General features: G+C 42.0%; 1 pseudogene; it reads right to left on the bottom strand.

The window, feature by feature from the left end:
- LOC109931768 overlaps positions 1 to 24,232 on the bottom strand; it is a 60,453-nt pseudogene that overhangs the window by 21,980 nt on the left and 14,241 nt on the right.

Here is a 24,232-nt window from a genome sequence, read left to right as displayed (position 1 = left end):
AAATGTGGTGAAGATTAGTCGGAAGTCAAAGGTTTAGGAAGCCTTTGTAAACCAACAGAGGATAACTAAAAATGCAATACGGGGAGAGAAGATGAAATATGAGAGTAAGCTAGCTAGTAATATAAAAGAAAACTGCAAAAGTTTTTTTTAGATATCTAAAAGGTGAGAGAGAGTCATATTGCCAGGATTGGAGGGTTTAAGCCACAGGGAGAGACTGAATAGACTGAGGATATTTTCCCTGGAACGTTGAAGGCTGAGGGGTGACCTTATGGAGGTTTATAAAATCACAAGGGGCATGGATAGGATAAATAGACAAGGTCTTTTCCCTGGGCTGGAGGAGTCCAAAACTAGAGGGCATAGATTTAAGGTAATCGTGGAAAGATTTAAAAGAGACCTAAGGGGCAACTTTTTCATGCAGAGGGTGGTGCATGTATGGAATGAGCTGCCAGAGGAAGTGGTGGAGGCTGGTACAATTACACGATTTAGATTTGGATGGGTATATGAACAGGAAGGGTTTAGAGGGATATGGGCCAAAAGTTGGCAAAAAGGACTAGGTTTATCTAGGATAGCTGGTCGGCAAGGATGAACCAAAGGGTCTGTTTCCGTGCTGTATACCTCTATGACTCTATGACTGCTGGGAAATGAGGCTGGAGAAATAGTGATGGGGAGCAAACAAATCGTGGAGGAACTGAACAGGTATTTTGCATCAGTTTTCACAGTGGTAGATACCAGCAATGCAGCAGAGCTTCAAGAGAGTTGGGGCCAGAGGTGAGTGTAGTGGCCATCACTAAAGAAAAGGTGCTTGGGAAGCTGAAAGATCTGAAGATGAGTAAATCACCCGGACCAGATGAACTACACCTTAGGGTTCTGAGTGAGAAAACTGAAGAGATTGTAGTGATATTTCAGGAAATACTGGACTCAGAGGGTTCCAGAGGACTGGAAAATGACTAATGTAATGCTCCTGCTTAAGAAGGGAGGGAGGCAAAAGGCAGGAAATTACCGGCTGGTTTGCTTGACCTCGGTGCTTGGTAAGATTTTGGAGTCCATGATTAAGGATGAGATTGCAGAGAACTTGGAAGTGCATGGTAAACTAGGGTTGAGTCAGCACAGCTTCATCAAGGGGAAGTCATGCCTGATGAATCTGTTAGAACTCTTTGAGGAAGTAATAACCAAATTAGACAAAGGACGGCCAGTAAACGTGGATTTTCAGAAGGCCTTTGACAAGGTGCGGCACAGGAGGCTGCAAAGTAAGATAACAGCCCTTGATGTTAGGGATAAGGTACTGACATGAATAGAGGATTGGCTGACTGGCGGAAGGCAGAGAGTAGGGATAAAACAGTCTTTTTCAGGGTGGATGGCAGTCAGTGACAAGTGGAGTTCGACCGGGGTCAATCTTAGGCCCATAACAGTTCACATTATATGTTAATGATCTGGACAAAGGAACTGAGGGCATTGTTGCTAAGTTTGAGGATGACACAAAGGCAGATAGAGGGACATTTCATCCACCATTTGAACCCAGGGCCCCAGAACATTTTCTGGCCCTTTGGATTATTGGTCAAGTGACAATACCACTGTGACATCCAAACACCGCCACCTATAAGTTTGCCTCCAAGCAAAGCCCCATTCTGACCTAGAATTATATCGCAGTTCCTTCACTGTCATTGAGTCAAAGCTCTGGAGCTCTCTAACAACGCTGCGTTTGGCTTTGCACCCGAAGCTTTACAATGGGTCAAGAAGGTAGCTTATCACTAACCTTCTCCAGGGAAATACATGCTGGCCTAATCAGTGACACCTACATTTCTCGAATGAATTAAACACAAAAATTATTGTAAAATAGTCTCCTGTACTTTGCTTCCGGAATGAAAATTCTAACTACTTGGCACAAGGTAGCTTTTTGGGAAGAGTCTCACATCACGAGACTGTTGAGAAGTGATTAATGATGGTCCACCTCAAAGTCTCCAGTCAAAATTTCTTCAGTCCCTTCAATCACAGGTTAATGCTCTCCCATCCTTCCTGCTCTTCCAATCATAGATTCTGCTTCTTGTACAGCAGCAGGTATAGGCTCAAAGAAGCCTATAATTGGAGCAGCCGGAGAACGGAGCACGTCAGAGACAGAAACTGCGATTGAAAGATCAGCAACTCACAGCTTCTGATTCTCCAACCATATGGAGTAAATGTGGGGGAAGGGGTGTGGGGGGTGGTGGGAGGCTGCTATTCTCTCTCATTGCCTGGGAATTGAATTCTCCCAGACATTTTAGTGTATTTTGAGGGTGAATTTCCCAGCTGTCCCCATGCATTTTGAATCCTGCTATGCTTCCTTCAAAACGTCAATCCATAAACATCTGCATTAAACCATCTTCCTATTAACCTTCTACAGCCTGGCACAACTTCCACTTAGTCAAATTCCTGGAATAAAAACACAAATGGAATACCTTCCCATAACAATACCCAAAAACACAGTCAAGGAGAGGAACAAAAATGAACTATCCACCCTTGAGCATCCCCTTAGTGTTTCTATTGTGACTGCCTTTATCATAGAATCCCTACAGTGTGGAAACAGGCCCTTCAGCCCAACCTCAGAGCATTCCACCCAGACCCAACCCCTATAAACCCACCTAATCTACACATCCCTAAACACTATGGGCAAGTTAGCATGGCCAATCCACCTAGTGTGCACATCTTTGGACTGTGGGAGGAAACTGAAGCACCTGGAGGAAACCCACACAGACGTGGGAAGAATGTGCAAACTCCACACAGTCATCCAAGGGTGGAATCAAACCCAGGTCGCTGGTGCTGTGAGGCAGCAGTGCTAACCACTGAGCCACCATGCCACCCCACCTGGCTTTGTGCTCCTACTCAATGCTATATGAGTGGCTGCCACATGGATTAAACCTGTTGACATTGCTTTGGGTGACTGGAGGTGATTTGATGGGAAACCTCTATCAGCCCTGGCTCTCGGCTTTAGCTTTGGAGTCTGGCACATGGGCATGGATGACAGTAGTCTGCGCTAGTTTACTGAAGGGTAACAGAAAGTATCACAAATTATGTCAACCTGAGACGGCAGCAAGTTTATATACATCATATGTTGCCTCAGCAATCCCAGTAATCAGCCGGTTAACAGGTTTGTGAAGTGCTGTGTAAGTCTGTATACCCTTCAAAAGGAGTTGATCTAGACTCCAAACTGATCGCAAACTGTGACTTACTCAGTCTACAAGTGGAAGCAAACGGAGTTATCTAGCCCATAGCGTATAAAGTCAGGATGTTACACCAAAGTTACAGAAAACATACTGTCTGGTCCAAGCTGGAGTGTTATGTCAACTCTTGGAACCACACTTTTAGAAGAATGGGAATAGATTTGGGGAGAGTACAGAAAATATTTTCTAGAATGGTTCAAGGGAAGAGACAGCAGAGTTACTTGGAGAAACTGACATTTATTTTCTTAGGGCTGAGGAGACAGAAAGGAGCTTGGATAGAAATTAGGATTGCAGAGTTGAAACATAATAAATGAAGAGAAATTGTTTAGTCTGAGTGTAAGGGTGATTGCAAATAAAATAAGGGCAAGTGTTGGAGATTTGAAACCAAAACAGAAATTGCTGGAGAAACTCAGTAGGTCCGGCAGAATCTGTGGGAAGAAAGCAGAGTTAACATTTCGGGTCCGGCGCTTTTTCATCAGAAGTGTTAATAGCCATGAAGCAATGGTATTTATGCTGAAGCTGAAGTGGAGGAGAGGTTGGGAAGAGGAGAAATGTGCAGATAGGTGGATACGGAGCACAGAGAGAGAAAGACCTCTTCTTCTGTCATCTCCACCTCCGTGCCCATTTCTTTGGACAGGAATCCTCTCCCCATCTCATAGACTCCTTCACCCTCCTCCAACACTCTCTCTCCACCTGGACCCCTCCCTCTGACTTTTTACCTGCACTTGGCCTGTTCATCAAGAACATCAACATGACATTGATGCCTCAATTTCTTTGACTCCCCTTACCCATTCAAACTTATCTCCCTCTGAACTGACTGCACGCCATGCTGTCAAATCCTACCCTGTCTTTGCCAACAAGAGTGATGCTGTTGTTGCCTGGCATACTGACCACTACATTGCAGAGACTGTGTGCTAGCTCTCAGCCACTTCCTCCTATCTGCCCCTGGACCAGGTCCCCACCATTGAGCATCCAGCCATTGTGTCCACGACAGGCACTAACCTCATCTCATCTGGGAATCTCCTCCTGACAGCCTCCCAGCTCACTGTTTCCCAACCCCGTACGGGCCACTTCTACCTTCTCCCTCAAATCCGCTAACAGGACTGCCCAGGCAGACCCATTGTTTCTGTGTATTCATGCCCTACAGAACTTATTTCTTCCCACCTTGACCCTATTTTTTCTTGCCTTGTCCAACATCTTCCAACTTACATCCATGCCTATCTCTTTCTGGGGTACATGGAACATTCCTTGTTCCAGTCCACTAACCAAGGCCCCAGGCATACATTCCAGAAGAAGCAGCAATTTACCTGTCCTTCATTCAATTTAACCTATGGTATTTACTATTCATAATGTCGTCTCTTCTACACTGGGGAGACCAACACACAGACTGGGCAACTACTTTGCAGAACACCAATGCTCTGTCTGCAAGAATTACCCCAAGCTTCCAGGTGTGTGCCACTTCAACACCATCGTGTTCCCATGCCAGCATTTCTGGCGCAGGCCTGGGGCACTGTTCCAGCAAGCCTCAGTGCAAGTTCAAAAAACGACATCTCATTTTCCACTGGGGACTATGTAGCCTCTAGAACTCAACATCAAGTTTAATTATTTTAGAGACTGATTCCATCCTTCTATGTTTCTTACCCATTCCAATGTTATGACATGTTGCTTTTAGCACAGTCACCCATTCCCACCAACTCCTTGGCTCATAATCACATTATGTGAGTTGCATTCAGCACAGCTAACCCATTTTTCAGTGACTTAGAGACAATAAGGACTGCAAATGCTGGAAGTCAGAGTCTATAGCTGTGAGGCTGGAAAAGCGCAGCAGGTCAGACAGCATCAGAGGAGCAGGAAAGTCAACTTTTGGGTTTTGTTGGAGGTGCACTCATCCAGGCAAGTGGAAAGTATTCTACCACACTTCCGACTTGTGCTTTGTAAAGGTGCAAAGGCTTTGGGAAGTCAGGAGGTGAGTTTGGGTTTTGCCTCACACTACAGACTCTAACCTATTCCTCACTGTCAGCTCTTATTTTCTCCTATTCAGCTTTTCTTCTGTGCTGACCTGCTGTCCATTACCTCCTTGTTTACTTGCCCCTTTTATATGTGTCTTTCTCTCTTGGGGGTCCAACTCCACCCATCTGCATTATCTCTCTCATTATCTGCCTCCACCCTTGCATTTTTTTCAGCATAACTACCAGCATTTTTCTAGCTACTAACAGCTCTGATAAAGAGTCACCAAACTTGAAACATCAATTCTACTTTCTTCCCACACATGCTGCCAGACTTGTTGAGTTCCTCCTGCAATTTCTGTTTTCATTGGGGTGATGAAAAGTCATTGGCAAAAGAGTCATTTGCAAGATGAGGACAACCTGCTTTAAAAAAATAACAAAAAACCAAAGACTGCAGATGCTGGGAATCAGAAACAAAAATAGAAATTGCTGGAAAAGGTCAGCAGGTCTGGCAGCATCTGTTGAGAGAAAGCAGTGTTAATGTTTCGGGTCCTGCGACCCTTCTTCGGAACTTAGACTTGAAATGTTACCTCTACTTTCTCTCCTCAGATGCTGCCAGATTTACTGAGGTTTTCCGACAATTTCTAGTTTTAAAATCTGCTTTAAGTTGGAGTCATACCTGGCACAAAGGAAGATTGTTGTGTTGGTTGGAGGTCAGTCATCTCAGTTCTAGGACATCACTGCAGGAGTTCCTCAAGGTAGTGTCCTCATCCCAGCCAACTTCAGCTGCTTTATCAATGACCTTCCAACATCATAACATCAGAAGTGGGGACGTTTGCCATTCACAATTCCTCAGATACTGAACAGTCCATGCTCAAATACAGCAAGACCTGTGCAATACCCAGGTTTGGGCTGACAAGTGGCAAGTTACGTTTGTGCCACACATGTGCCAGGCAATAACTATCTCCAGGAAAAGAGAACCTAACCACCATCATCATCTTGATATTGAATGGTGTAAACATAACTGAATCTCTTATTATTAACATCCTCGAGGTTACCATCAGTCAGAAACTGAACTGGAGTAGCCATAATAACACTGCAGCTACAAAAGCTGTTCAGAACTAGGAATCTTGCAGTGAATAACTCACCTCCTGACTCTCCAAAGCCTTTGAAACACCTACAAAGCACTAGTCAGGAGTGCGATGGAATACTTCCCACTTACCTGAATGGGTGCACCTTCAACAACACTCAAGAAGCTTGGTACCATCCAGGGAAAAACAGTCCACTTGATTGGCACCATATCCACAATCATCACTCCATAAACCACTGATGCTCAGTGGCAGCAGAGAGTGCCATCTACAAAATGGCAAATTCACCAAGGCTTCTCAGACAGTACCTTCCAAAACTACAACAACTTCCAAGTGGAAGGACAAGTGCAGCTTATATATGGGAATACCACCACCTGGAAATTTCCATCCAAGCCATTCATCAACTTGACTTAAAAATCTACAGCTGTTCCCTCATTGTGGCTGGGTCAAGTTCCTAGGATTCCCTCCCTAAGGACATTGTGGATTTACCTATACCAAATGGACTACAGCAGTTCAAGGAGGCAGCTCACCTCCACTTTCTCAAGGCCAACTGGGGATAATCAACAAATGCTGGCCCAGACACGTCCCACATTTAAATTAAACACAAATGTAATCAGGAATTGGAATGTACTGCCTGATTGTGGGTTGGATACAGATTCAACAATATATTTCAAAATTTCAAAAAAAAAAGCAAGGATATAAGAAAAGAATGGAGGAGTGGGATTAACTAGTTTGTTCTTCTAACAAACTAGTACAGACTTGATTGGCTGAATAGCCTCATTCCCTGCTGTATTCTATTATGAGTCTATGAATACTCACCACAATAGAATGTTTACAATCGTGATGGCTCGGATATTACGGGTTTTAACCAAGTCAATAATCGTAGATGATTGTTTACTTTTAGCTTTCAAATCTTCGGGCTGGAAGGAAAGCCAAGAGGATTAAGTCGTATTATTAATTATTTGAAAATATGTATTATTACCAATTGCTTGTCTTTCAAATAAGATACAGAACCATAGAATGGTTACAGTACAGATAAAGGCTGTTCTGCACCTTGTTTCTTAACAAGAGCAACTCATAGCATCAAATAGCATTACAAGAATTGTATAGAATATATGGCACACAAATGGACCTTTAGCCTAGCTAGAACTTACCAATGTTTATGGCCTCTTCCCATCTTTCCTATTCTGATTTGGTCATTATAACTCTCTATTTCCTTCTCCCTCAAGACCTTGCCTAGGATTCCCTTAAATGTACGTGAATATGTGCTATTTGATTGAAGTATTCACTATAGTAGCAAGTCCTACATTCTCACCACTCTTTCGCTAGAGAAGCTTATAGTGAATTCTCTATCGAATTTCTTGGTGACTATCTTATTGTGATGACCTCTAGCTATGCTGTTACCAAAAGTAGAACCATTCTTTCGGTATCAATTTTATCAAAACCTCTCATAATTTTAAAGACTTTAACAAGGCTACCACTAAGCCTTCTCTGCTGATGGGAAAAGAGACCCAGTCTGTAAATCCTTTCCTGATATGCATACCCTCACTTTTCTGGTGTCATCTTTATAAATCATCTTTGCACTTTGTTCAGTGCCTCGGTCTTTTTTTTAAATAGTATAGCAACTAGAATTGCACACAATGCTTTAAGTGTGATATGTTTAAGAAACTCATTAGACCTTGAGTATAATCATCTATTTCTTAAATTTTATTCCTCTAGAATCCAAAACTAGTGTGGGGTTTGCTTTTTTATGGCCTTGTTAACCTGTGACACAACTTTTAATGAACTAGTTCCACTTCTCCACGCCTTCCTTAAGCCTGGATTTAAGGACAGGACTGGCAGCTCAACATTCCAGGGTATAGAAGTTTCAGATGTGATAAGGGCCAGGGGGAGGGGATGTTAGATAGTTGGGACATTAAGGTATTGATAAGGGAAACAATCATTACAGTAAAGTTGGAGAATGTAGAAGACTCACAGAATCCCTCCGGTGTGAAAGTAGTCCATCCAGCTCATCGAGTCCACACCAACCCTCCGTAAAGCATTCCACCCAGACCCACCACCCTCACCTTATCCCTGGGACACTGCATTTCCCGTGGATATTCAACCTAGCCTGCAAAGAAAGGCTGACACAATCAGAAAGCACTTAGTTCAGTTGAGATGGTGAGTTTCCAGAGCATTTTAGGATTAATAAAGAGGCATTAGATGTTTTAGCAAGCATAACAGCGTATAAATTCCCAGAACCTGATGAGGACAAGCTGTTATTGGAGGCAAGGGAGGACATTGCTGGAGCTCTGGCAGAGATATTTAATACTTCACTGGCCACAGATGAAGTGCCAGGTGATTGGAGGATAACTAATGTGGTTCCTTTGCTCAAAAAGGGCAATAGGGATAGGCCAAGTAATTAGAGACCAGTTAGTCTGATGTTAGTGATAGGGAAATCATTCGAAAAGCTTCTGAGCAACAGGATTAATCAACACTTGCAAAGACAAGATTAATCAGAGATGGTCAGCATGGATTTCTTGGAGCAAGATTCTGCCTGACAAATATAATTGAGCTTTTGAAAAGATGATGAAATAAATTCAGAGATAGTAGGAACTGCAGATGCTGGAGAATCCGAGACAACATGGATGAGAGTAGTGCAGTTGATGTGGTTTACATGTCCACCAATAGGTCTTTGATAAGGTCCCACATGGAAAGCTGGTCCAAAAGGTAGGAGCCTTTGGAATCCAAATCATGTTGGTAAACCGGATCCAAAATTGGCTTGCAAATAGGAGGCAAAGGGTGATGGTGGAGGCTTTGTAATTGGAAGCCTGTGGCCAGCGGTATACTACAGGGATCGGTGCTGGGACTCTTGCTATTTGTTATCCACATTAATGACCTGGATATGGATATAGAAGGTTTAATTTGTAAATTTGCAGATGATACAAAATTGGTGATGTTGTGAATAGTGAGGAGAATGGTGTCAGGCTAGAGTCTGATATTGAAGAGCTGGTAAATTGGGCAAAACAATATCAGATGGAATTTAATCCTGATAAGTGCGAGGTCATGCATTTTGGGAGCTGTAATAATAGAAGGATATACACACGGAATGGGGAGTACTGAGGAACAAAGGGACCTTAATGTACAAGTCCATAGATGCCTGAAGATATCAGCACAGGCAGACAGGGTGGTGAAGAAGGCACACTATGCTTGTCTTCATTAGCTAGAGTGTAGAGTCTCGGAAAAAGGATATCTTGTTACAAATTTACAAAGCATTGATTACACTACATATGGAATACTGTGTGCAGTTCTAGTTGTCACAGTATAGAAAGGACACGATTGCACTGGAGAAGGTGAAGAGGAGATTCACCAGGACGTTGCCTGTGATGGAAAGCCTCAGTTATGAGGAGAGACTGGATAGGTTCGGTTTGTCTTACCTGGAGCAGAGGAGGCTGAGGGGGGGATCTGACTAAGGTATCCTAAATTATGACAGGTATAGGCAGGGTAGATTGTGAGAATCTTTCCCCCATTGTAGACACGTCTAATAGCAGAGGGCAAAGTTTGAGGCAGGGAGTAGGTGGTTTAGAGGAGATCTGAGGAAACATTTTTCACCCAGATGTGATGGAGGTAAGTATTCTCACACATTTAAGCAGCATTGAATGATCACTTAAAATGCCAAGGCATAATAGGCTGTGGACCAAGTACATGTAAGTGGGATTAATATAGTTTAGTTTTTTTTGATCGGCATTGACATGGTGGGCTAAAGGATCTGTTTCTATGTCAAATCAGATACAAACCATTGGCATATAACATGACTAAATCTCTAATCCCCTTATAAACTCCCCTTATATACCAATACAGACAAGCAAATAATGAAAACAGACTATCGGTAAGGGTAGAAAAAACTGCAAAGTCAGCTCAGTGGCCTTTGCTTCCCAATTCTGAAGTTAACATGATCCTCTTCAGCTAGCCAGGCCCATGATGTTTAGTTATCTTTCTCTAGAAGTTTCCACTGGTTTGTAAGAAGTACAGAGAGACCGATTCACTCTGAAAATGTCCCTCATTCATCAATTCAAAAGTCACAGCTCACAGCAACTGCTGCAGGAAAGCGAAATGATTTTCTTCAAATTCAAACTTAAATCTTAAAGTTACAGTCTTCACAGGATGGAGTCGCTGTGCATTACTCCATCAGTTCAGAGCAATGTATATTGGAGTGTATCCAGATGGAGCCTGGATTCTGCGTCTACACTATGTTTTCCACAGATTTAATCTTCGTAAAGTTTCTTGTGTTTTTATTCCCCTTCAAGACAGTTATACTGGTTAAATATAGCTTGAAAGTTATGAAAACTAGGTTTATTTTTAATGATATTGGTGATCAAAGAACAGGTCTCTGTTAAACAGTCGAACAATCACACAGGAAACAAGCATAATATTGTGTGTTTGTACCTCAAGATCATTGAAGAACACCTCTGGTGGAGTGACACCATTTTTCTTTGCAATGTGACGGAATATTGCTTCAACCTCCTTTGTCCTTCCTTTCACTAGCAGCCAGTGTGGAGATTCAGGGACAAACCTTGAATTAAAAGATTTTCAATTTCAATAAAGAATACTAAAGCGTACCAATATCACAGAAAGGATTTGGACAATTAATACTAATGGTAAAATATTCCACAATGGTACATATTAATAGACCAGAAATAGTTTGCTCAAATCAAGGAATGGGCTTAGAAATGTGTAGGAGAGATAATATGGAATTTGGCAGGATGACAGAAATGCTTGGATTATGTGTGCCACAATGTCTTGTTGTGATAAGGAATATATTACAAGGACATCTAAAGAGAAAGAATTAAGTGGTATAGATTTTTGTTATTATACTTTATTGAGCATGACCTGGAATGGACAATCTAGGGCTTTAAATTACCACCATAAATTATGGAGGGAAAACTTAAAAATTACCAGTCATCTACGTGTAGACCCATTTAATGACTCCCGGCTTCAGCTCTTGCTCAAATTAGCTCTCTCTCTCTCAGACCACCCCCTTTTAGTAAAGGGGCAGATTACACTTTCTCCCTCACTGCATTCTTTCTTCACTCATCAATTCACAGATTTTATCACATGGCTTTGCTACTTTCAGCCTCCAGTTGCCACCTTTCTGTGACTCACTTTATGCATCAGAGATTCCAGTGAACTGACTACGTTTCTGCTTATAAGGGAACTAATTCAACCTGTCTGCCTGGATGAATGCCCTACAGCTGTCTGTAAACCAGGAACTTCTTCATCACCTATATACGGAAAGTAACTATAATTTACTGCTACAGTTAAGTACCAACAGCAAACTTGACTGGGTTTTAGAAAGTGAGCAACCCTTAAAACTTCCTCATTTATCAAACTCCTGATTGAGCACTCTGCCTTTCTGCACTCAGTCTCTGCTGTCATAAGACATAGACATAGGTGCAGAATTAGGCCATTTGGCCCACAAAGTCTGCTCTGCCATTCCATCATGGCTGATAAGTTTCTTAACCCAATTCTTCTGCTTTTTCCCTTAACCCTTGTTCCCCTTACCAATCAAGAACTTATCTATCTCCGTTTAAAATACATTTAAAGACTTGGCTTCTACAGCCCTCTGCAGCAATGAGTTCCACAGATTGGCCACCGTCTTGTTGAAGAAATTCATTCTTCTCCGTTCTGAAGGCTCGTCCCTTCACTCTGAGGCTGTGCCTTCTGATCCAAGTCTCTTTTACTAGTGAACATCTTCTCCATGTCCACTCTATCTAGGCCTCTCAGTATTCTGTAAGTTTCAATCAGATCACCTGCTTATCCTTCTAAATTCCATCAAGCACCAGCCCAGAGTCCTCAACTGCTTCTCATAACAAGCCCTTCATTCCCGGGATCATTCTTGTAAACCTCCTTTGGACCCCCTCTAAGGCCAGCATATCTTTTGTTAGATACAGGGCCCAAAACTGCTTGCAATCTTCCAAATACGGTAGGCAATCTTCCAAATATGGTAGGCAATCTTCCAAATATGGTAGGCCATCTTCATGTGATTCACTGAACTTCACAAACAGGGAAGTCTACAAAAATCTGAGAGGGAAAGCAGAAAGATTGAGGCAGTAAGTCTCTTTCGTTCACTAAGCATGATGCTGGTGGAAGCCCATGCTCAGTTTGAAGAATCCAAGTGTGTGAGGGTTTAAATGAAACTGGAAGGTTTGTCTAGATTTGATTATATGACGAGAGCTAAAAAGTAACTTTGAACTGGTTCCAAGAGAACAAACTGGTCACTTAAAGAGACAGAATAAGATATAACCATTGCACAGGACCAATTTAAATGTCTATTGGAGGATTTTTTCTGTCTTCTAAAGTATGAGTTACCAACTAAAATAGTGCTCAGTGAATGTTGCTTTTATTTTATTTTGTCTTAAAACTTGAAGTCTTGTTATCTGATCCTTTAAACCAAGTCACCAATAGTTCAAACAGTGGAGATCTGATAGCAACTGTCCACTATCTCTGACAGATCATTCATCGAATCATAAGATAGAATTCCAATAGATAGAAATTTTTAACAGTTCACCTGTGCTCAATGTCTTATGAAAGGGGAAGATACAGCAAAGTTCATAAATAGTCTGTATATAAGCTGCTAGAACTGGCTAAGACGTATATGTTATCACTACCTGATTGATGAAAAAAGGGTTAAGAGACACCAGAAGAACATAGCTAGAATCCTACATGCCGTATGTAGTGATGTCAATAAATTCCTAATGATGTATGGCTACAACTGGTCAGTACAATATATTCAAATAAACCCCAATTGGATTGGCCAGTGATTATGCAGTTAGTGGATGAACAGTGCATACAGGGTCTCAATTGGGCAGCTGCCAAAGCAGACCAGTTGGTCAAATGATAGATGTTAATGGTATATTTGTTTGTGGTTACAGGGGGGAAACACAGCGACTCAGTGGTTAGCTCTGTTGTCTCAGAGTGCTAGGGACCCGGGTTTGATTCCAGCCTCGGGGAACTGTTTGCATGTTCTCACTGTGTCTGCTTGGGTTTCCTCCCACAATCCAACAATGTACAGGTTAGGTGTATTGGCCATGCTAAATTGCCTGTAGTGTCCAGGGATGTGCAGGCTAGGTGGATTAGCCAGAGGAAGTCCAGGGTTACAGAGTTAAGTTGGGGGAACATGGGTCTGGATGGGATGATGTTCAGAGCGCTGGTGTGGATTTGATGGGCTGGATGGGCTGCTTTCTTATACTTTATGAAGTATAAAGCCTTTGTAAGTGTATCACAGAAATTAAGCCTCAGCTTGATTGCACATATGCTTGAATAGAACCAGTGAGCAAAGGAACTCGAATCTCACCTGTTCACTGTGGGTACAGGAAGGACGAAAACATTCCCACTTCACCTACATGATTGAAGGAGTTAAGATACAACTTGTTGAATTTCTGACTTATGTTCCTTTAATTCTTCTTGTTGCTGCGTTCTTCTCCAAGGTCTGTGCACTGCAGCAACTTTTGAGAACTGGTAGCCAATGCATCCTCTCACCAAGAAGTATATATGGCCATACAGCTTGGAGGGAACATTGGTCCTGAACTGTGACTATTAGAGCTAAGATTTGTTTGGCAGCTTACCTTCCACCTATCTTAGAAGCAGTCTCTGCCTGGACAGCAATCAATTAGAAGGGATTATCTGCCTATTTTATTATCCATTTAACTTTCAACCCTTTGATTTTGATCTGGCACAAAATATGTATGAGTATTTTAATGGGTTGGCAATTCTTTTTAGTGGTTATATTCTTGGTACTGAAAATGGAAGTTGTATTTATTTAATGTTCCATCACAATTAAGGAGACACAATAACATCTCTTTAATACATTATCAAACTTGATCCCCACTCACATGCATCTCACGTTCTTTTTATTAATTTAAATCACAGGCAGTAGTTAATAGCAACAAAATTTCTAATCTACTGGCATCATCACTTTAATTCCTACTTACCACCACATAGGAATGTATAGTAGGCCATAGAGAGACAGTGTGAAAAGCAATATTCTCCAATTTCGTATGAAGTATGCAACAAAAGGCAGAATCATGTAGCCAATTGAAAATGAAATGCAAACTCCTAGAATACCAAACATAGCCCAAATGGATTTTCCCAGAAGTTCTGTTCCTGTAAAAAGAAGAAATCTAGAATAATAGTAATTATAAGTTAGTTCCTACTTTTGCTTCACTGCCTGCAATTGCCACTCTGAAGAAAATTTTAATGTGTGTTTATTTAAAAAATGCTTTCAGTCATTCAGTTGAATGTAGACTAAGCATAATCTACAAATGAAGCTATATGAGAAAAGTCGAATGCTGATACGTCAGCTCAATCCATCACATGCACCTCCCAAATGCTTTGATCAAGCAGCATAAACAGAAATAAAAAAACAATGTCACCTGGCACAATTTAAGTAGAAGAAGAAAAGAAAAAGTGAAAATACTTGAAAAGCAACTTAAACAAAGCAAAGGGGAAAAAAATGGTAAGTGAAAATGACTTTTGTCTCTGGACACCATACCTTATATGGAGCATGGAACGTGGCTGTTGACGACTTGTTATAAACCTTTGGGAGTTGTTTAACAGTCAAACTCCATTGGTAGGGATAGAATAATGTGATTAGGGATTGGATGATTAATTGGTTGAGCGCCAGAGTAGTTTCTGGAAAGAACAGTGTATACTTTTAAAACATAGAACATGGAACAGTACAGCACAGTACAGGCCCTTTGGCCCACGATGATGTGCTGACCTATTATCCTACTAAGATCAATCTACCTGCATACCTTACATTTTACTATCCTTCATGTGCCTATCCAAGAGTCGCTTAAAAGTCCCTAAAGCATCTGACTTTTGTGATAAAATGAGCAGAACAAAGGATCCTCAGAAGAAACCTTCAAGACCAACACTTGAGAAGAATGTGCCCTGAAACGGTCTTCAGAGAAGATAAAGAACCATGAGGCAAGATCTACACTGAAAGCAAAGTTGGCCACTTCATTTGAATCAGGGTAGTATTTGTTTCAAGCCAAACTTGTAGAGTTAAAGTTAGAGTTTGGGTTAAATGTGAATTCAGTTCAAGCTAAGGAAAAGTGAAGTTAACTGAAGCGAGTTAAAGTTGAAGTAAAGTTAAATGAAGTAAGAAGTAAATGTCGCAATGAATGCATGGTTTATATTGAGTATTGGCACTTAAAGGGCTAAATAAAGAAGGGTTTATTTAGTTAATTTCTGAATTGGTTCCCTGCCATTTGTCTATCACACAAGGGAAGAATACCTGGGTAAATGGCTGAAATCCTCTTTTTCAGGCCACAGTAGCTTGGTTCCTAAACAGTAATGCATCGACAGTGTGAACTTTTATGTGCAATGAAGTTTCAGCCATGCTCCTACATACGCTAAGAAGCATTTCCTTTTGTTCCTCTCCTGCATCTGCATGGGTGAAGGGCATCTCGAAATTAGCAATGCATCGCATGGTGCACGGCTGAGCTTTCATGGTGGTGCTGGTACTGGGGATCCCAGAAGGTCACAACAATGAGGAGCACTTCTAACTTTGGTGGGAGGGAAGAAAAAACAAACAACGGTCCAAAATGTTGCTGTGTATAGATAAAAACTCGAGTTTTGGAAAACAGTGTGAAGAATCTCACAAGGGCTCACAGAGAAAAAACCTTCTATGAAACTCACCAAAATGGACATTTATCTGATTTCTGGTAAAACATAGGCCCATTTTTGAGAGAACACTATGGAACTAATCATTTATAAGATTGTATAGATAAAGCATTATCTATTGAGGTAGGGTTCATTAAAAATCTCATTTTAAAGGATCCTTTGGACAGCTTGTTCAGAATATGATGGAATTTTACATTATGTTTGAGAGTAATATACTATTATGAAGATTCTTTTCATTTAACACGCTTAGCGGACTTACGTTTTGAAGAACTGGGGTAAGTGGACTTATTTCAAGTGGAATTTGTGGCAAAGTACGTTGATTTCTTTACATGAGTCATTGGAAGATCACTGCAGACATTGGAGTTTTGATTTTAACAAGATTTCCTGTAAGCGCTATGACTGGTGATAACTGTATACTTTGTTGTAGGACCCTTGTCTGGGCTGTATTGAACAGGGACTGGAGTCGAGTGGTCCTTGTTTTATTTCATTCAGTAGGAGAGAAGTCTGCCAAGAACAAACCGAATTGGAGAAAAGAACAAGCTGTCCAGCTGATTTAATGTTTGTGAAAAGGAAACTCTCTTTATCCAATCAGAGTGAAACTTATTTGTTCTTTTGAAAGAATGGTTGATGAAACACCTCAAAATTGTATTTCCTGAACATGTTGTCTGCAGGACTTCAAAGAATACAGTGTCATCAATGATTACACCAGCAAGAATATCAGAATAACAGATTCTGGAACATTTATACTTTTGCCTTCAAGAATAATCCATTGATAAAAGTGTTCTTTTTTAGGAAAGACAATCACTATAAAGAAATCTGTATGTTTTTCCTCTTCAGTCAATAAATGTGGGGCTGGAAAAGCACAGCAAGTCATACAGTATCCAAGGAGCAGGAAAGTCAATGTTTCGAGCTGAAACCCTTCATCAGGATTCTGGGTCCAAATTGTGATGGATCGAATGTTATTTGGAGTCCATGGGGGATAAGCCGGCTGTGTAGACAGGCAGTGAGGAAGGAGACATGGCTGTAGTTGCAGGATTGCTTCAGAATGTGGTTGCTTCAGGGCTGAGGAGATAACCAGGGGGTTGCAATGGGAGAGAGACTCACTGAGCGCCCTTAAGAGGGAGGAGGAAAACTTCTTCAAGGTGGGCATCCTTAGAATAGACTTCGCAGGATGGTTTTTAGTGACTTGGAGACAGTAAGGACTGAATATGCTGGAAGTTAGAGTCAATAAATGTGGAGCTGGAAAAGCACAGTTGGTCAGACAGCATCTGAGGAGCTGAAAAGTCAATGTTTTGGTCTGAACCCCTTCATCAGGTCCCTTTTCCTGAAGAGTTTATACGTGTGTGTTTGTGCATATGTTTTGGGGATATTTGGATGGATAGACATTCATATTAATATATTATTGACTGTGTATGTTAACCAAATATTGTGTGCATGAATATATTAAATACATTTATTTTGATAATAAAATATAATCATGTTTATTAAGAAATCCAGTTGATCTCGGTTGTTCAAAGTGTGATAAAAGTACAATAGTTTATTGTCCATCTTGGTAACTGGAAAAGTTTTAGCTTGTGAGGTGATTCTTGAAAGACATGGACGAGAGCAATGATGCTCTCTTCCAGCCTTGGTCATACCAATATGTCCATCCCAAACAAAAAAGCTTTGGATTTGAATAAATCTTATTACATAAGGTATGCGGGGTGAGTTGGCTAGGTTTGAGAAATAGTTTAAAAAGTGTGGCGATTTTTAACAGCGGGGAACATTGAGAAAATAATTAAAACTTCTAAATGACAATGCGCAGCAGTATAAAACAAAACTTCCGCAGGAAAGTTGCTCGTAAAGAAACAAAGGATTACATAAAATAAGAAGCTTATACAGCTGCAACGAATAGTGGTATGTCTGAGGACTGAGAGCGGGTTTGTAACCAGCAAAGGACAACCGAAACATTAATATGGAATATAAGACTCACCAGCAATACAAAAACATATTGTAAAAGTATTTCTAAACATGTAAAAAGCAAGTTGACAGCATAAGGAAACATTTGTCTGTTGCAGGCTCAAATGTGCTGAAAGGAAAATTAGGAACTAACAGACATTAAAGGATCTTTCTTATTTATTTTCAAGATAGAAGACAAAAAGGCAGGCCAATAATACATAGAAAGGGCTAGTGGGCATAATAATCTTCAATTAAGTATTACTTGTACTGAAAAAAAAAGACAAATCTCCTGAATCCAGTAGTTGATATCCTTTAAAAGAGGTATCTGCAGAGTTAGTGGATGCACCAGGTGTGACAAACAATGGGTCATTTCAAACACACAAATCAAGACGGTTATTCAGACCTTATCCACTCTTCAAGAATGTTTGCATCTACTCCACCAATTTGTGACTCCACATAGCAGGCTAATTCCTTTGCAGCAATTAGAGTGAGAGTGTGGTTTATCTCAACACTGAGTTCAAATGGGCCCATTGAGTTTGGTTACCCATCTATAAGAATCATGCCCCAGACCCCTTTCCCCTGCCGGCTGAAATCGGATTTGTCAGAAACGGGGGAAAGTATTCCACAACCAACTGCCGTCCACTATCATTAAAGGTCTGCAGCATCTCCAGGACGCCACAAAATGAAGCAGAGCAAGATAGCGAACAAAAACACATCTCTCCCTGATGTACTCAATGCTTTCTATGTTCACTTCGAGCAGAATGCTAGCGGTGCTGTGTCACCTGCCCCGACAGTCCCGGATGCACCTGTTCCTCTGTCCCTGCTGCAGACGTCAGATCGATCCTCCTGGGAGTCAACCCGAGAAATGCAACAGGCCCAGATGGAGACCCCAGCCTTACCCTTAGATCCTGTGCGGACTAGCTGGTGGAGGTATTCACTGACATCTTTAACCTCTCCCTTCTACAAGCCGAAGACCCCACCTGCCTCAAGAAGACCACCATCATCCCAGTACCAAAGAAAACACATGCAATGTGCCTTGGTGACTACTGCCCAGTGGCTCTGACTTCTATAATCATGTCGTGCTTCAAGAGGCTGGTCATAGCCCACATCAACTCTAATCTACCAACTTGCCTTGATCCCCTGCAATTTGCCTACCAATGAAACAGGTCCACAGTGGATGCCAGTTCCCTAGCCCTACACTCATCCCTGGAACATCTGGATAACATGGACGCCTATGTCAGACTCCTACTCATAGACTGTAGCTTCAACACCATAATCCCCTCCAGACTTATCTCAAAACTCCAAGATCTAGGTCTCGGCTCCACCCTCTACAACTGGATCCTCAGCTTCCTGACCCACATACTGCAATCAGTGGTAGTCAACAGCACCTCCTCCATAATAACCCTCATCACTAGCACTCCGCCCTGTACTCTCAGCCCTGTACTGTCCTCCCTGTACACCCGCGACTATGTGGCCAAATTCCAAATGAGCGCCATCTACAAGTTTGCTGATGACACCACTGTGCTAGTAGGTTTATCAAACAATGATGAGTCAGAATACAGGAAGCAGATAGAGGGGTTGGTGTTGTTGTGCAATGGTAAAACCTCTCTCTCAATGTCAGCAAAACAAAAGAACTGATCATTGACTTCAGGAAGAAAGGAGGAGGTTACACCCTCATTTACATCAATGGGGCTGAGGTATAGAGGTCAAAAGCCTCAAGTTCCTAGGAGTGATGATAACTGACAACCTGTCCTGGACCTCCCACGTAGATACGATGGTCAAGAAGGCACAACAATGCCTCTTCTTCCTCAGGCGGCTCAGAAAATTTGGCACGTCCATAAGGATCCTGACCAACTTTTCCAGATGCATTACAGAAACCATTCTATCCAGGTGCATAACGGCCTGGTACAGCAGCTGCTCTGCCCAGAACTGTAAGAAACTACAAAAAGTTGTGTGCACAGCCCAGACCATCACAGAAGCCAACCTCATTTATACTCACTACCATGGAAAGGCTGCCAACATCGTCAAAGACCCCTCCCATCCCAGTTATGCTCAATTCCAACCTCTTCTGTCAGGCAGAAGATACAGAAGCTTGAACACATGCATCAACAGGTTCAACAACAGCACCTTCCCTGCTGTTATTAAACTGCAGAATGGACTCTATAACTTCAAATAATGTTGATCTTGCTTTGCGTACCTCCTCCAGTTGTAACCTGTATGCTCGCTCTGTCTCAGCACCCTATAATCTGTATATCCTTGTTTGCTATGATCTGCCGCAAAACAAAGCTCTTCACTCTACTTAGGTACATGTTATTACAATAAATCAAATCAAATCAAATCAAATCAAATCAAATTCTGGCACTTTAACTCTGAGATGCTCCCAAATGAGTGTGACAGATACTATAGAAAAATAATCAGCTATGAAAATTGTCAGTGAACCAGTTGAAACAAATTAAAAGTTACAGCCTTGGCAAGCAATTTACAGGATCTTGCAAGATCAAGCATGAAGGGTTTGCTTGTCAGTGAGTGGATTTCAATCGATTCAAGTCATCCTGTCCTCCTAGGCAGCCTTTCATCGAATATCAAAGGTGAACCATCAGGGACTGGAAATGGAGAGCTGAAGTACCAGGGCAGCATTGTCGCATCAGGAAAACAAGTGTTGAAGGTATCAAGAAAATTGTGACATTAAATTGATTGACTGTGATAAATACAGCAAGTGTGTGGTGAGAGTGTGTTGCTGAATAACAACAGCGTTGGTTCAATCAACCCACCAATGAGAGTGATCGGTGGCCTAAATAAAGCCCTGGAAAAAAAATTGATTTCTGAGCTTATGGATAGCAGAAAAAATGATTTTGGTGTCATAACGTTCGAAGGTGAAATAATGAAATGAGTAAGACATCCAGAAATTGAAAATGAACACAAAACTTCCTCCAGGCATTCATAGCACATGAACAAAATGCTTAGATATTCCAGTTCTGCGACAGGATCCATTATAACCATGAGGTGAATTTTACTTTTTTCTGGCTAAGTCTAAATTGCATCAAGTTGTTGGGATGGTTCTCACCCTATCTAACCAAACCTGCTTCATTTGTGTCATCTCTCATGCCCGATTTCTGTCCCATCTGAATATGAACCTTTTCCCCTTGTTACTAACCGGATATCTGCCAAAACACCAGATTCACTTATGCCCGCACCATCTTTAAAAACCCTTTGTGCACCTGGATGAACACTGGCATTCTGAAGCCACCCTGCTCATTGATGGACAGAATCCAACAATGTTGAATATGAAGGAAGATGGCACTGCATTTCTCCGACAGAGACCTGGAGATCCTATTTGATGTTATGGTGCAACAAAGAGGTGTCCTTTTCCCAGAGGACTGCCAAGGTGGTAACACCACCAGACACTGCCAGCCTGGTCTGAGGTTGCCATTCAGGTCAGTGCCATTTCCAGGGTGTGGAGGAATGGCTAGCAGTGTAGAAAGTCAATGACCTTCTCTGCTCTGCCAGTGTAAGTGCCACACTCTTCTCTCTGCCACCTCATAGGACTATCTCTGCCACTGCACACACCTTTCACCAAGCCTCATGCCCCAACACTCTCTCTGCTTCCTGAAAGATCCTCCTTGATTCGGTCTGCCCCACTGCATTGTCTGTGTTCAGTTGGAACAATGCATACACGTGGCATTGTCTCTTGGGGACACAGTTGTCCTTCCTCACTTAACATCCTGAATGTTTGGCTCCCTCTGTGCACACAGGCATAGCTGTCAAAGAGTTGCCTCGCAGTGGGTTGTGCCAGGGAGCTGCAACATACAGTGAAGGCTAATGCTGTAGGAGGCAAGGGAACAGGCAGCCTGCTCTACATTTCATTGGCCTGTGAACAATATTGTTCCTCTTTACAAGCCCTTTGAATGGTGCTGCCAGTTGCAAAGCAAAGTCATGGCCCCTACCCATTCCAAGTGCGCTTATAGCCATTTTCTTCCCATTGCACACCTTTGCTTTTCAGCCTGAACAAGGTGACAGTGAGTGCTTCTCTCCCAGCCTCAGTCTGACTGTGTTAGTGAGCCCTAAATATCAACAGTCAGTAGCCCATCCAACTAACCTCACAAGCTTCAAACTCCCAAGTCCCCAAAAAACTGGGGGTATATGCACTTACATCTGTCTCTCCTTCCACTCAGACCTTCGCATGTGAGGTGACAGTGTGTGTGTCATTATACACTGCACTTTCCTTGAAGCCAGGGGCAATCTGATTATGGACAACCTTTCTCACATTACCTTCCCAGCCATGCTTTATAGAATCTCCCTCTTGCAATTCCTTCTGCTCCTCTTCACTATTGTACTGCACCATTACGCGAAAGCCTGCAGCTCCTAGTCCTGACAACTGAAATGCTGAGTTTCAAGGCCAGAGCTGTGGCATCATATCCTACACCCCTTCACCACATCATCCACCCCCTTCAGTTTTTGCAGACACCCAACAGACTGACTGTGGACCACTCCCTTGACCAACATGACCAGAAAAGATGCGGCACGACCCTAACTAGGGCCGATAAATCTCCCTGGCTGCATAAGCCAAACCCCTAGACGTGGTGCTGCACAACCAACAAACTGACCATGCCCCAATCTCTGGACTGCAGAGGCGTGGGCATCCTGATCAAAACCCCCAACCAGGCACATGACTATGACCAATGCCCATGATCGATATAGAAGGCTGCCCATGACTTACGGTGCCAGGTTGCTCGGACTTGAGGATGGTTATGATAGGTGGGCTGGTTTTGGATGACAAGGTCCATGAAGGTGGAATATAGTCAGCTGGTGCCCATGGATTCAGGCCGGAGATGTTGTTGCCCAATGTCCAACATGGAGGTAACTCAGAGCATACGGCTACATGCTCTGGTTTACTTGTTGAATTTTCCTGATATCTACTTTGCTTGGCAAGTTTGCTACGATGCGAGTCAGAATATTAATAATGCAAGTTGTGGCATTTAACACTCAATGAAGATCATCATTGAGTAATGAGAATCTCACGATGCTCCTTGTAAGAAACATAAAAGGTGGAGCAAGCTGAATTTGATATTGAGATGCGCCTCAACTATATTGTTGCCCAATTCTGTCGCACATCTCACCATAACTCACATTGTTTAGATACCTATAAATTTCCACTTTAATTTGCTAACTGATTTATTACTTTCTACTGTAGTGTAGCATGTGCAGAAGAACCAAGGATTTTCAGGTGTCAAATTAGTAATAGTTAGAATACTCCTTTGTTTGTTCATATGAAATTTTGTGAATCACAATGCACATTTATTTTCTTATCTCCAATTCAACAATCTTATTAACATTCTCAGCAGCATCATTCTTGCTGCCTGTCATCTTTCAGAATTCTATGGAAAAATTGCCAAAAGCAAGGAATTGGGAGAAAATGCAGTCTTTCAGTTCCACGGTAGTTCTACCTATCTTCTAGGCTAAACCCAATTTAGTCTCCTACTGAGGGTGATAGAATTTTTTTCTTATTCATCCATGGGGTGCAGACATTGCTGGTGAGACTAGCATCTGTTCCCCATTCCTAATTCTTCCCAAAAGCAGTTCAGATGAAATAGATTACTTTGAGGCTAGAAGCCAGGTAAGGATTACGAAGGTTCCTAATGGATATTCGTAAATCAAATAGGGTTTTGTGGCACTCAGTGATAGTTTAACTGTCACTGTTGTTGACGTTAGCTTTCACTGTCAAAGTTTTTTTTTAAAGGAATTTAACATTAATTTCATTTAGGTTCTAGCTGCTGCTATTGAGCATCAGCCTGGATTACCAGTCCAGTGACATTGCCACTACACCACAATCTCTTCCAGCTCATCAAAAATGTTTAGAAAAGATCTAATACAAGAACTGATACTTACCAAGAACAAAAGCAGCCACATAGTTTGAAATCTGCCCAAAACCCACAAAGAAATTGAGAAGGCAGAATAATTCCCAGTTTGGAGAAAAGACTTGGAGCATGCTGAATACAGTCTGGACAGCCATAGTTCCAAACAGAATTATCTTCCTGCCAAACCTGTGAAGAATAAGCAAAACAAGTTTAAAGTACATTTCAGCAGACATGCTAATGTCGTAATGACTCATGACTGTAATTATACACTTGCTAAATCATCACAGATTTGCACACATATCTGTGGGTGTCAGTTTAACTCAGTTGGCTGGATAACTGGTTTGTGATATAGAATTACGCCAAAGGCATGCATTCAACTCCTACACCAGCCAGGGTTACCATTGAAGAAGAGACAGTAGGAACTGCAGATGCTGGAGAATCTGAGATAACAAGGTGTAGAGCTGGATGAACACAGCAGGCCAAGCAGCATCAGAGGAGCAGGAAGGCTGACGTTTCGGGCCTAGACCCTTCTTCAGAAATTCTTC

This window comes from Rhincodon typus, chromosome 12 (genome assembly GCF_021869965.1).
Source record: "Rhincodon typus isolate 14 chromosome 12, sRhiTyp1.1, whole genome shotgun sequence".
Lineage (NCBI taxonomy): Eukaryota > Metazoa > Chordata > Chondrichthyes > Orectolobiformes > Rhincodontidae > Rhincodon > Rhincodon typus.
This window is presented reverse-complemented; position numbering and strand designations above follow the sequence as displayed.